The sequence below is a fragment of the Phyllostomus hastatus genome, unplaced genomic scaffold (assembly GCF_019186645.2).
Source record: "Phyllostomus hastatus isolate PE091 unplaced genomic scaffold, TTU_PhHast_1.1 phas_contig_10, whole genome shotgun sequence".
Taxonomy (NCBI): Eukaryota; Metazoa; Chordata; class Mammalia; order Chiroptera; family Phyllostomidae; genus Phyllostomus; species Phyllostomus hastatus.
In genome coordinates, this window is record NW_025333499.1 from 2,046,354 (window position 1) to 2,059,191 (window position 12,838).

Below are 12,838 nucleotides of genomic sequence, written 5' to 3' on the forward strand. Positions count from 1 at the left end.
GACACACCCATACACCCATGGAAATGTAAATTGGTAAAATCTTTCTTCAAAATGCATTGGGCAATACCTACCAACCTCCCCAAAAACATGAATATGCTTTGCCTTATTAAAATTTATTGTAGTTAAATAATCAGATTGGTGAGCAAATATTTTTCTAAATGTCTTTTACAGAACTGCTTATGAGAGTGGACAATTAAGTGTCGCAGGTTTGATTCCCAGTCAAGGTACATGCCTGGGTTGCAGGCCATGACCCCCAGCAACCACACATTGATGTTTCTCTCTCTCTCTCTCTCTCTCTCTCTGTCTCTCTCAGTCCATTCCCTCTCTAAAAATAAATAAATAAATAAATAATCTTTTAAAAAGAAGAGTGGACAATTGGAAAAAACAGGAATGGATGGCCATAGAAGCCTGGTTTATCAAGTAAAATATCTTATACCATTTGATTAAATAAATTTATGCAATCAAAAGCCCAGTAGGAATCCTTATAGAGCTTTAGAAGCTAATTTAAAAATTCATCTGAAAGAAAATGCACAAGAATAGTCCAGAAATTTGTGAGAAAAAAAGACAGAAGTGCCACCCTAGCAGGTATGAAGTAATAATTTAAAGCTCAAGTGCTTAAAAAACTGTGGGATTGGTGCTGGTATGGATTTTAGGACTATTGAACTGATGATTTACAAAATGTTTAGTGCCCTACAAAAATACAAAAGTAATTAGTATTATAATGAAATAATATTCACCTATTAACCATAACATTGCTAGAATTTTTAATGACTTAGAAAAATGTTTACCAAAAGTAACTTCAGAAAATTAAATAGCTAAAGATAAACAATTCTAAAATGTTACAAGAAAATACAGAACAATGTTTCTAATCTTGGTGTAGAAAGGCCTTGTTATGCAAGATTCAAACTGCAAAGCCATAAAGAAATGACTGATAAATTTGAATACATCAACATTTAAAACATCTGTACCCAAAAAGACCCCATAAGCAAAGTTTAAAAATAAGTCTGCAAAAAAATTCCCCACACATATAACAAAGATTTATTTCCAGACTACAGAATTCAATAATAAGAAGCCAAACAGTCTAATTGGAAAATGGATGAAAGATATAAACAGGCAAGTCACGAAACCTCATGAGCAAATAGCCAACAAACACATGAAAATATTCCTTAACCTCACTAAAAATCAGAGATATGCAAAGAATGATACAACATTTTCACCCATAGCAATATTGGCAAAAGATTCAAATGATTGTTTAATACCCAGTAGGGATAAAAATTTAGGAAAATGGTTATTCTTATTCACTGCTGCTGGTGGTGTAAGCTGAGTCTTCCTACATGGAATTTTGGCATTACGTGTTAAAATTTCAAAATGTGCTCTCTTTGGGCCATATATCTCACTTCTCCATATCTACCTTACATACAAGTTTTAGCAAATGCAGAAAAAGCATATACAAGGATTTTCACTGCAACATTGTTTTTAAAAAGATTGTATTTATTTATTTTTAGAGAGAAGGGGAGGGGGGAGAAAGAGAGGGAGAGAAACATCGATGTGTGAGAGAAAATATCCATCAGATGCCTCTTGCATACCCCCAACCCCTCACATAGGGCCCTGGCCGGAAATGCAGGCACGTGCCCTACAGGAAATCACACTGGTTGGGGCTGCAGCACTGTTCTCTATTTCAGTGTCTTTGGTTATATTTTGCTTCCTTGTTTGTTTTGTTGTTTAGGTTCCTGTTAATAGTATAAATTTTAAAAAAGCACTGAAAACACTATGTATTTTATCAATAGGTGAATATATCACTATATCAATAGTTAACTGTAGGACACACATTCGATGGACTACTACTACTCAGTACATAAAATGAATGAGATTTATACACATTGACATGGAAAGATCTTCAAGCCGTAGCACATGAATAAAGCAATGAACAGAACAATACATAAATAGGATGGCATTTATATTTTTAAAAGTAAAAAACGCAAAATGAAGCTATATATTTCCATATGTGTACAGTAATGTAAGAGGGACTTGAAATTTATCTGTCTTGTGTTTTGTAATAATGTATTGATTCATGTGTAATTAGGAAAACATTTTTAAATAAAAATGAACAAAAAGCTAATTGCCTGTTAAAGATTTATTTATATTGCTATTAAAATCATGCTATAGACTAATACTTAATTACATGACAATATTCACTGGTTATTAAATAATAACATGCTATGATAATACTTTTATTTAAGACTACGAATACATACAGAGTCCAACACAAATAATGCCCAATTTTATTACAGAATCTTTTATTATAAGATAATAAGCATGTAATTCTGTAACCTAACAATATCACACTCAAGCACACTATATGACATTGTAGGTGAAATGCTCAAATTAAAACCATAAATGATTACAGCCATATTATTACCCTACCAACTACACTGAAGCAGGTGTTACTTCTGTTAGACCTGCATAGAAAAATGTTGGAAGTACATAAAACCCAAAGATTAATAGTGGTCCTCTCTAGGTGGTGAGATAACATTTTTTTTTTGCTTTTGGTATTTTGTTTATGCTTGCATATGTTTTCTGAATATTCCACAATAAGAAAAATAGAAACAACATAGAGTTTAGGTTGGAATTTGGACTATAAAAGAAGTGTAGTTGGCAAGAGGACTAAAGTCTGCTGAAGACTGAAATTAAAAGTGTGGTTGCAGGGTGTGTGGGGTTTTAAAATGAGGAGTTGGGGAACTAGACTTTGTGGGGCCTAGGAATCAACAGTAGAAACATAGGGGTTAAAATTAATAGTAGAGACTATGGACTTTTAGAATGAGTGCAGGTGCTGTGAGAAATAGAAATTATAACCAAAGGCCTTGTGAAATTAAAAGGTTTTTTGAAAACTATAATAGCAATATTGGTGAGGGCATGGGAATATCCAAATAAACTGGAATTCTCAAATATTTCTGGTAGGACTGTATATTGTTACAACTGTTCTGGAGAGCCTGTGACCTTTTGGCCCTAGCTATTCCATATCTACATATTTCTCCTTGAGAAAAATCTTAGAAAGATGCAGTTACTTAGTTATATCAATGTTTGTGCCTATATTTCTTGTAATAAAAAAGACCTAAACATGGAGTTCTTGGTTAAATAAATAATTAGCATTACAGTGCAATAACATTCACCCGTTAATAATAACATTGTAAGAATATTTAATGGGTCAATCTATCTTAAAGGGGCTTCCCTAAAGATGAGATTATGCACAAAATTCTATGTGTAAGCATATGTTTGGCCGGCAGTGGATCTATTCATCAGATTCTCAATTCAGGGCATGAGCCATTGTTCTGGAAGGTTAGAATTAGAACTGGAGGGTAAAATAACAGTTGTATTTCCCCTATGATTCAAGAGTACTTTGGATAGTGCTTTTGTCTTTATACTTTAAAATATTGAGTTAATACATGCTTTTGTTTACAATTCAAATCTTACTGAAGTATCTGGAGTTGCAAGTCAAAGTCCCCCTCTCCTTTCACCCTGCAATCTCATTGTGCACCCTAGATGAAGCACAGTTAATAGTTAGGGGTATCTCCTACCAGATCCACTTTATTCCTATGCATTCACAGGTCTTTGTCAATCGTACTGCAACCCAAATAATACCAAGGAGAAAAAGAAAGAATGTTTATTTAGGGCTTACTATGTGCCTGAAGTAAGTGTACTAAGGCTTTGCCCTTGTGAATTCACGGTGGTCAGCGCCCAAGTTTTCTCCTGCCCTCCACCCACACCGTGAACCCGCGTGCCCTCTTGCTCCCCATTCCTCACAAGGTAGCTGGAAAGATTGTTAATTTTTAAACGTAAATCAAATCCCATTACCCTTCAATGTCTTCCATCGTGCCTGGAATCAAATCTCAATTCCTTAGAGACCCTACAATCAACAATCCTTTATGGTTGAGTTTGGGGGACTGGGAGTAGCTCAGCCACGGTCGAGGGTTAGGGACCCAGCTTCACCGTGGAGGGAGGACCTCCCCAGGGTCAGGGGCGGGGCTTCTCCACAAGGGGGTGGAGCCTCAGATCAAGTGTTAGGAGAGCCGGAGGGGGGAGGCTTTCAGCGGAGGGCGAGCGAGGGGAGCGGGGCCGAAGCAGGGCCCCGGACCTGGAACGCTCCTGTGAGCCCCACGGAGCTATCGCCGCCGCCGAGGTGAGCGTCTTCCCCCTCGGGTTGGGGGGCGGGTTCTTGTCGCGCGGCCATCGTGGGCTCCTCGTTGGGTTCCCACGGGACCCTGTGCGGAGGCACGGAGGTGGCGGCAGTGGGGAGCCTGCTGGAGAGGCTGGTGAAGGGGCCCGGCGGCCTGCCCCAGTACTCCCTCCACCCCGCCTTCTCTCCCCTCCCCCAGGCCTCGGCCGGCGCCAGCGGAGAGCTTAGCCGCATCTTCTGGGGCAGCGGGACAGCGGCCGGCAGCGCGACGAGACAGCGGCCGACAGTGGGGATGCGAGGTACCGGCTTAGCCGTGGCCAAGTGGCTCTAGAGAGGGAGTACAGGCTGGGCCTTCAGCGTTTCTCTCACCGGTTCGAGGGAGGCGGCCTCTGGGGAGGGGGAAGGTGAGGGGCGGGAGGGCAGGCTTCGCGGGTAACTACTAGGCATTGTATGTGTATGTTTTGGGATCTGAATGGCACTATAACACGCAAATACATATTCATTTCGGCAAATTGCTTTTTAAAAACTTAATATGCCTTGTAGATCTTCCTATATCAAGGAATCTCAATTTGTCTTATGTACAAACAGCTGCATTGTATGATTGTACTACAGTTTATTTAACCATTTCCGGATCGATGTACATTAGCTTGTTTCCCTTTTGGGGGGAGGGGGTTATTACAAGCAATGCTATAATGAATGGATTCGTTTATGTTTCATCCACATGTACGAGTATTTCTGTCGGAGCAATTCTTAGAAGAGTAGTCGCTGGGTCAAAGTGTGTATGCATTTTGATAGATTTGTCCAAATTGCCATCCCAAAAGGCTATGTTAATTTACAATCTCCAATGTTGTGCGAGTGCCCATTTTTCCACAATTGTGCCAACACAAATTGTTATCAATCTTTGTAATTTTGACCAATTTAAAGGGCAAAAAAATGGTATGTCATTGTTCTCATTTGCATTTCCCTGATTACTACCGAAGTTGAACCTATTCTTTATTTGCCAGATTACAAAAGTAAATAGGCAAATATCAAGTCTTCCTATCTATAAGCAATAAGCATTTTTAAAATGTAATACTAGAGAAAGCATCATTCGCAAAAGCTATAAAAACAAATAAAAATACCTAGAAGTAAACTACAAAACTTTATTGAGGAATATAATAAACGTTTGCGTACACGGAGAAGGGATACATGCTTCTGGATAAGAAGGCTCAATTTTGTAGCGATGTCCATTTTTACTATGTTGCTTTTTACTGTTAATGCAATTTCAATAAATATACCAAGTTTTTGGAACTTAATATGATTCTAAAGTTCATCTGGAAAAAAAGATGGCTAAGAATAACGAAAAATATATAAGTAAAAATCGGGGTATTTATATTAACAGATATTAAAATGTACTCTAAAGGAATAGTATTTAAATTACAATGGACAGAACGATATATCAGAATAGAAAAGCCTACAATTAGAGCCACATTGTATCCCAAGATTTATTGGAGAAACATTGTTGCCTTGACGTGGAAAACTGCCATATTAAAACCTACAAGCATGCACATTGCCCCCCCCCCCAGGAAGCTTCAATTTTCCTTTGAGAGCAGACTCCTTTGTTTGGAGAAAACCACTTTATTGGATCTGTTAGTTATAACAAGGTACAAACTCAAGAGTTAAAATTAGTAGCTTAGTAGCTAGAACTAACGATGTGACCCTTTAGTTAGGTTAAGATGGATTCAGGTTAGCCTGCAGTGCGGCGAGAGGAGTCTGGATGTTATCGGTCTTTAAAATTTTTTCCCTGATCTAATGGGCAGAAATGGTATGTCATTGTTTTCATTTGCATTCTCGTGTTTATTGTGAGATTGAACGTCTTTTATGTGTTAATCCAGGGTGATATGTGATTCCTGGAGGCAGGTAACAATGGGGGACCCATTGCTTCTCTCCCAGAATGGAGTTTGGTTAATTGGTACAGCTCTACCCAGAAGCGTGAGAATAAACAGGTTGACTTTTTAAATTTTCCTCAAGCACTAGACTCTAGACACCTTAGATCGGGGGCGGAGGCAGTTTTCAGGACATGGCCGAGATTTGGCGCTGAGCTGTGTCATCGCGAGGTTTGGCAGCCAGCACCGCAGTGGGTCGGAAACCTCGTGGTAGACGAGATCCCTGCAGGACAGGAGGTTCCTCCCTTCCCCCGAAAAAACTCCCAGTCATTTTCATGAAGCCCAGCCTCTCTCCTTTTTAGGAGCGTGAACTCGGTCTCGCGAGATCCCATGTTTCCGAAAGGCGAGGCGCGGGCGGCATCCTGCGGTGATTTCGAAGGTCTCTTCAGAGACCAAAACGTAATATCGCGATAGTTATCATGGCGCATGCGGGAGCCAGTGGCGGCAGATTGACTCCGCCCCTCGGCGCTTCGTGGGGTTGTGCGTCATTTGCTTTTCGCTTCTTGTAGGTTGAGAGCAGAGCCTTACTTCGGCTTTGGTGGGAGGAGGGGTCTGGGAAGGGCTGGGCTCTGGCTTTTTTCCCGTCCGGTAGAGGTTCTCGCGGGATCGCGCAGAGGCAGCTGCCGTTCGGCTACGGACTGCAGCAGCCTTGGAGGCAACGGCAGCGTCTTCGGCTGGTGCTGTTCTTAGCCGATGAGTTCTCGCGGGAGTGGGGTTACGTCCTCGTGGGATCCGTTGGCGGTGGCGGAGGTAGCTTGGGGGTGGGGGGGGCAGTGACTAGGGTCGGTCCGCTTGCTTGTTAAGATGGCGGCGGAAGCTGATGTCTGTCCGGCCAGGACCCGACACTAAGGTGTTGGCTGTCCGCTTTTATGACGCCTCTCAGATGCCCGACGTTATGGAGGTGACCATTGGCAGGACGCCGAGGTATTGATAAATCGAACCTGAGGCCAAGACCACCCCAGCTCTACTCAGATGAGCCGACACCATTTCCCGGGCCTCAGCCGCGTGTGGGCCCGCCTTTGCCCCACCAGTCAGTCAACGCCTCCGTTGTCGCCGCCGCAGTGGGCGGGTTGGGAAGGGTGGGGGGTGGGAGTCCTGGAGTTCGTGGGGTGTGGGTTGGGGGTTAGATTAGGGGGTGAGGGAGAGGAGTACTAACCTACAACAACTGGTTTCTTCTCCCACTACCTTTTTGCTGGCTCGCCTCCGTTCTCCGCCCCTGCGGCCCATCAAATCAATCACCTAGTTTTTCTTGAGGTGGACTCTACTTCCCCAGCTCCCATGGTCTTTGACTAAGGGGTCAGGCTTTTTGCTTTTTGACGTATTTCTCCCACTTCTCCCCTAATTCTGTGGTCCCATTGAATCTTCTTTATCTACGTGGATATTTAGGAGGCAAAGCTTTTCCGTATCGTCTCTTGCCCAGTTCTCCTAAGGAAGAGCTTATCCCAAAGCCCCTATCCTGTCCGATTTTCCTCTTCCATTGGTTCTCTTGACATAGGCGTTGAATAGAATCTTTCCTTTTCCCTTCATTTACTCCATCTTTATGGATGGAGCCATAGTAGCCTTCCATTTCCTTAGGTCTTCACGCTTTATGACCCTGATCGAAGCACAGGGCACACCGATTTCTCCAACTCTGCGTGCTGTTCAACCACTCAGGTGGAACAGTAAATGGGTTGGTGGTTGGATGATTTGCAGTCTTCATGACCTCTTCCTTATAGGGGCCATTAGTCTTACTCATAACAACCCCCCCCCCAAAAAAAAGAAACTAAAAAGCTGTACAGGGTAACCCTCTTGGTAAACCAAATTTTTGTCTTTCTACACCCTGCAAACCCCCTTCCATCCCCCACACAAACTTTGGAACCACCCCTTTTCCCTGCCTTGTTCTGAGGTCCTGTGACCTCTTGGTCTGTGGAAATCTATCTTTGCTTCTGGCTGTCTCTTACATGTTATTCACTTCTTAATCCTTGCCCCTCATACTCTTTTTCCAGGAGCTGAATTCCCTAGAGAAAAGATACTTTACTGTCAGGCTCCACTATGTTCCCCCTCCCCCATGTGCTACAAAATAAAATAACTTTTATAGATTATCTCCTGTCTCCCAATCATTGCCATGTTCTACTTTTTTTCTACTCCTCATTTCATCATCACTATAGGCAATTGCCTATCATTTCTTTTTTAGATTACATGTTAAACCTTGTTTTATCCTGAATGTTGCCAGACTGAGGAGACACCAACATTCCCCAGTCAAGGGGGATGCAGCCTAGTATGGTGGAAATACTGTGTGCTTTGGGTTCATGTTAACTTTGTGATCGTGGGCTCATTACTTTAAAAATTCTCGTTTTTTTCATCTGGATAATGAGGATATAGCACTTGTAGTTGCTAGAATTGGACACTTTGTAAAGTTCCTGGCTTATGGTAGACACACAGTAAATTGTAGTTAGTATTCCTTGGTGTAAAAATACATTGTCAGATGCATTTGTGTCTTGTGTAAGTTTTATGATGTAGGAAAGAATGAGATTCTGTTCCTTTAACTGTAAATGTTTCATGCTGGTTCTATCATTTTGTATTTTTTTCCCTCTTCATAGGCCAAACTATCTGCAATGGTTCCTAGAGTTTAGATGTAATTCCCACCTGTGTTAACCCTTAGTCAAGCAATGCTAGAGCAAAATCATTGTCCTGGATAACCACCAGGCATAATGTTCCTCTCAAATACAGCCCCCAGGGTGTTCTGTCTTTTAGTAGGGGTGCCTCATCCCTTGTCTCTTCCCACCTACACCTTCAAAGGCAGTCTGTCTTGTCATTCATCTTAGATGAGATTTGGTGCCTTCCTTTTTGTAGTGATAAAGGGAACTTCTGCTAGCTAGTTTCCAAGTGTTCATAGTGCTTTTCCCCTACCTTCTTTGGTCCCTCAGTGTAGGGATCTGCTATTTGGTCTTACTTAGGGTAATTTCTGAGTGAGTTTAGAAAGGTGGTTTGAAACCACCAGGCTTCTTTTACAAAGGGAACTACTAAGTAGAAATGACTGGGTTCAATGTGGAGGTCGTTTTCTTACTGTTATATTTTGATTAGACCAATATTAAAGTGAGTGCTTTTACCTAATTATCTTTGTGGGTGATGGGGTTTGAAATAGAAATGTGATGGTGAAAAGTTTACCAAAGAGTAAAAATCTACCATGGGTAACCAGTCAGAAATTAACTGTATGTGAACACTAGTTTTGAGCTTTAAGATTTATTTTATTTTAAGTACTTTGGAGGTAATAGAATTTTCCTCTTTTTTCATTAGAGGTCAGGGGATCATTTTGCTTTGAGATACTGCTTTGGTGTTTTTTAGAGTGTGTCAGCAATGATCAGAACTTAACCTTAATTTGACTCTTGTCATTTAGAACTAGAACAAATCTGGGAATGACAATCTAGGTGTGGCCTAAAAGGTTTAATTTATTCTAGGTAGATCTCTGAGAAGAGAGGAAGAAGTGGAAATACCAGTTGAAAACTTTTGTTCAGTGGCAAAGTTCAGTCTGAGTTTCTAGGGTGTTTATAATTCGTCTCCCAGTGTGGCCAAAATAAATGTATAAAGGTGAAAATGTTTTATGTGTGCAAGTTTTTCTTTCACCAAAAATAATAAATTAAACACAGCCATGGTATCAATTTCTAGTGAGGTTAAAAATTGTTTATAGAATAATCACTATCCCCCATAATTTCATTTGTGTTGAGAGAACTGAGTTGAGTTTTCAGGGGGTGTTGTCAGATTAGAATTGTTTTAGCCATTCTTTCTGAATTCTTTTCAGTGCTCAAAGCAGGTCTTGAAAAATTCAAATTGCTACATGAGGGTGATTGCTTAAGAAATAATAACTATGATTATGTTTGAACATTGATATAATAATAGTTAACTCCCCTACACTCTAATAAATGTTTGTGTATCTCCCCCCCTCCACCTTTTTTTATAGGAACTTCAGCAGTCTGACCTGTAGTACTCCAGAGGAACCAGCAGACCAACTTGGTCAGGAAGGTTCAGAAAGCTGTTGGAGCAGTGTTGGTATTTCCCACCAGGATGAGTATGATTGGCTGTGATTTTAGGTTAGTTTTTCTAAATCTTTGTCGGTAGTATTTGCACTTTACTTCCTGGAATGGAGATGTTGGGGGGGGTGTATTTCCATTCTGTGATTAAGTTACTCTGGTTTCTAACACTAATCTGAAGTGGTACTGGTTGGTTCTTATATTTAAGTGGAGTTTATTACTGAATTAAACTCTTAGAATGAATTCTGACTATACATAATTTTTTAATTCACCTTAAGCATCATTCAAAAAATAAAATTGCAAGATAAGTCTAACCAGTTTTGTTTTAAAGGGCTATGGAAAATTTCAAACATACACAAATTGGGTGGTATAATGATCCCCCTGTGTACCTATTACCACCTTTTAACATATACCAACTTGTAGCTATTCTATTTCATCTATAGTTCTACCCACTGCCCCCAACTATTTTGAAATAAACTTCTATGATCACATATTTATTTGCAAATATATGTATCTCTAAAAGATAAGGACTCTGTAGACATAACCTAAAAAAACATTATCACAACTCAAAAAAGTAATTTTTTAAAATATCAAATGAGAAGCTAGTATTCAAATTTTACACTAAATTAGGATCTGAAGACAGTCCATTTATCACAAAGTATTGATATATCCCTTAACTCCATTTTAATCTGCAGGTTCTGTCCCTTTTGCTTCTTTCTTCTGATTATTTGTTGAAAAACTTGTCCTATAGTTTTCCCCACATTTGGTGATTATATCCCAGTAGTGGTATCTAAACTAACCCATTCTTGCTAAGTTAAAGACCCTGGACGACCCCATTATAATGGAACAATGGCAGTAATCTCCTGTATCCCAGTTGGAGTTGATACTGCTGGCCTAGGCACTATCCCAAAATAACTAGTCATGGATTCTTTTTTCTGTGGCAGAGTCTGATTTAATTGATACCTGACTTCAATTCCATGTCTTGGCCCTGCTTACTGCTCCACATGAAAAGTAGGCCTCCTTGTGGAAGAAGCTAATGTTTCCTAGATAATGACCTGATTGTGCCTTTGGGTTTTTCATCATGGTTTCAATTTCCTTAGGTGGTTTAGTTATTTTTATACTATGTCATAATATTGCTTTTTATTCTTTTGATGTTGGTATCTCAGCCACTCTGACCCATAACTTCTTATCTAATGAGATTTAGTGATGAGTTCCTCTGGCTGTGATATACTTTCTGAAATAGTGAAACTAAACAGTTTTTGAGAGCTTCCACTTACATCCTTATTTTCAGCTGTTTTACACAACTGTAGTTTTCCTGTTGTTATTTTTCGTTTTATTTCTTCTGGAAGTGATGTCCCCTCCCCACCGGCATAAAGTCTTTTAAACCGTTCATTTCTTTCTTTGTGTAGCATTGACCATCCCGGGATCTACTGTATGTCTTTTCTACAGTCAAAACCTGAGAATGAAAGCTGGACACAGACTCCAGCCAGCTTTTGACCTAAGCACAAATAGGGGAGAGCAAGGCCATTTGTGCCTACCTATAAAATGAGAGCAATTACAAATTGTAGGGGTAGAGAGGGTGTAGAGGTCATGAATGAAAAGTTTTGGAGGTACTAGATGAAATATTATTGTGAATCCAGTGCTATGGATCATGAGTTCAGACTTTTCAGTTCTTTGTTCATTCGTGGAGAAATCAGATCACTAGGTGAAAGTAGACTTGGTATTAAAGAAGTGATTTCTTGGAAAATGCAGTGAAGCCCATTCATTTAACAAAAGTTCCAAGTACATTGGATATGGTGATTAGATATTTACCCCTGTTCTGAGTTTTCTGTAGTTAGGAAGTTTGAACAGGTCACTTCTAATCTGGAGTTTGTAAAACTAGGGTAACTGTAAATTTTGGGCACAGGTTTGCACATCGTAGGCATTTTATTTAAATTGTTTCCAGAGTTCTTAACAGCTTATTTAAATTGTTTCTAGAGTTCTTAACAGCTACAGGTTTACAATATTGTTGCATTCTTTCTTTTGTTGTATCTTTTAAACTATGGGCTCAAAGTATTGAAATGCCAAACTTGCTTGCTCTGAAAATATGTGCTCTTTACATTCCATGTTACCTCTCTTGTAGTGAGATTAAGATGTTTAAGTCTGATGTGTAGCTGTAACCTTATTAGGCTGCTCTACAGTGATCTCACCATCTGTAAGGTTGATAGTCACAGGCACTTGGGTCCTGAGTGTTTTGCTGTATTGTTCTCTAACTCATTTTCTCAATGACTGGTTACCAGATGTTTATATGTTAATGTCAGGGATAATTCAGCTCTGAAGATTCTTTGGAAGCCCTCTCATTTGATGTGTCATAGTGGTTGAGTTGCTAAAACTTGATGTACTTGTTGACCAGCTTGGTCTTCTGGTTATAGCAGTGCTTTCAGATAGTGAAGGAGTGGCTCTCTATGAGTAAAGCAAGTATAGGTTTTGTTTGGGCTGCTAGCCTGAGCATTTAAAGCCTTTAGTTCCCTAAAAATGTTTTTAAGCATTTGGTTTTTAAAATTACAGTGGTGACATGGATTGATCCCAGAATGTGATTTTACAGAAAGTTGAAATTTGTGTTAGCTTCTTATGAATGAATGTGTCATTAAGTGGAGATTGGTATTATAGATCGATTCAGTCTGGATTGCTGGTTGGACTAGATGAATGTGAAAATTCTTTTTCAACCTTGAGATTCTGATTGTGTTATCTTA

The 12,838-nt window shown here is 40.0% G+C and overlaps 1 protein-coding gene across 13 annotated transcripts in view; it reads left to right on the forward strand.

The window, feature by feature from the left end:
- The first annotated feature begins 4,038 nt into the window (after positions 1-4,038).
- Positions 4,039-12,838, forward strand: part of HUWE1 (HECT, UBA and WWE domain containing E3 ubiquitin protein ligase 1) — a 156,512-nt gene continuing 147,712 nt past the window's right edge. For 11 of the 13 annotated variants that reach the window (XM_045832740.1, XM_045832716.1, XM_045832783.1 and 8 more), the window contains exons 1-3: positions 4,039-4,177; positions 4,374-4,473; positions 10,037-10,166. The gene's annotated coding sequence lies outside the window, so the exon portion shown is untranslated. Of the gene's footprint in view, positions 4,178-4,373; positions 4,474-6,639; positions 6,850-6,886; positions 7,024-10,036; positions 10,167-12,838 lie in introns of those variants that run through there. The other 2 variants (XM_045832730.1, XM_045832723.1) reach the window with 2 other exon arrangements.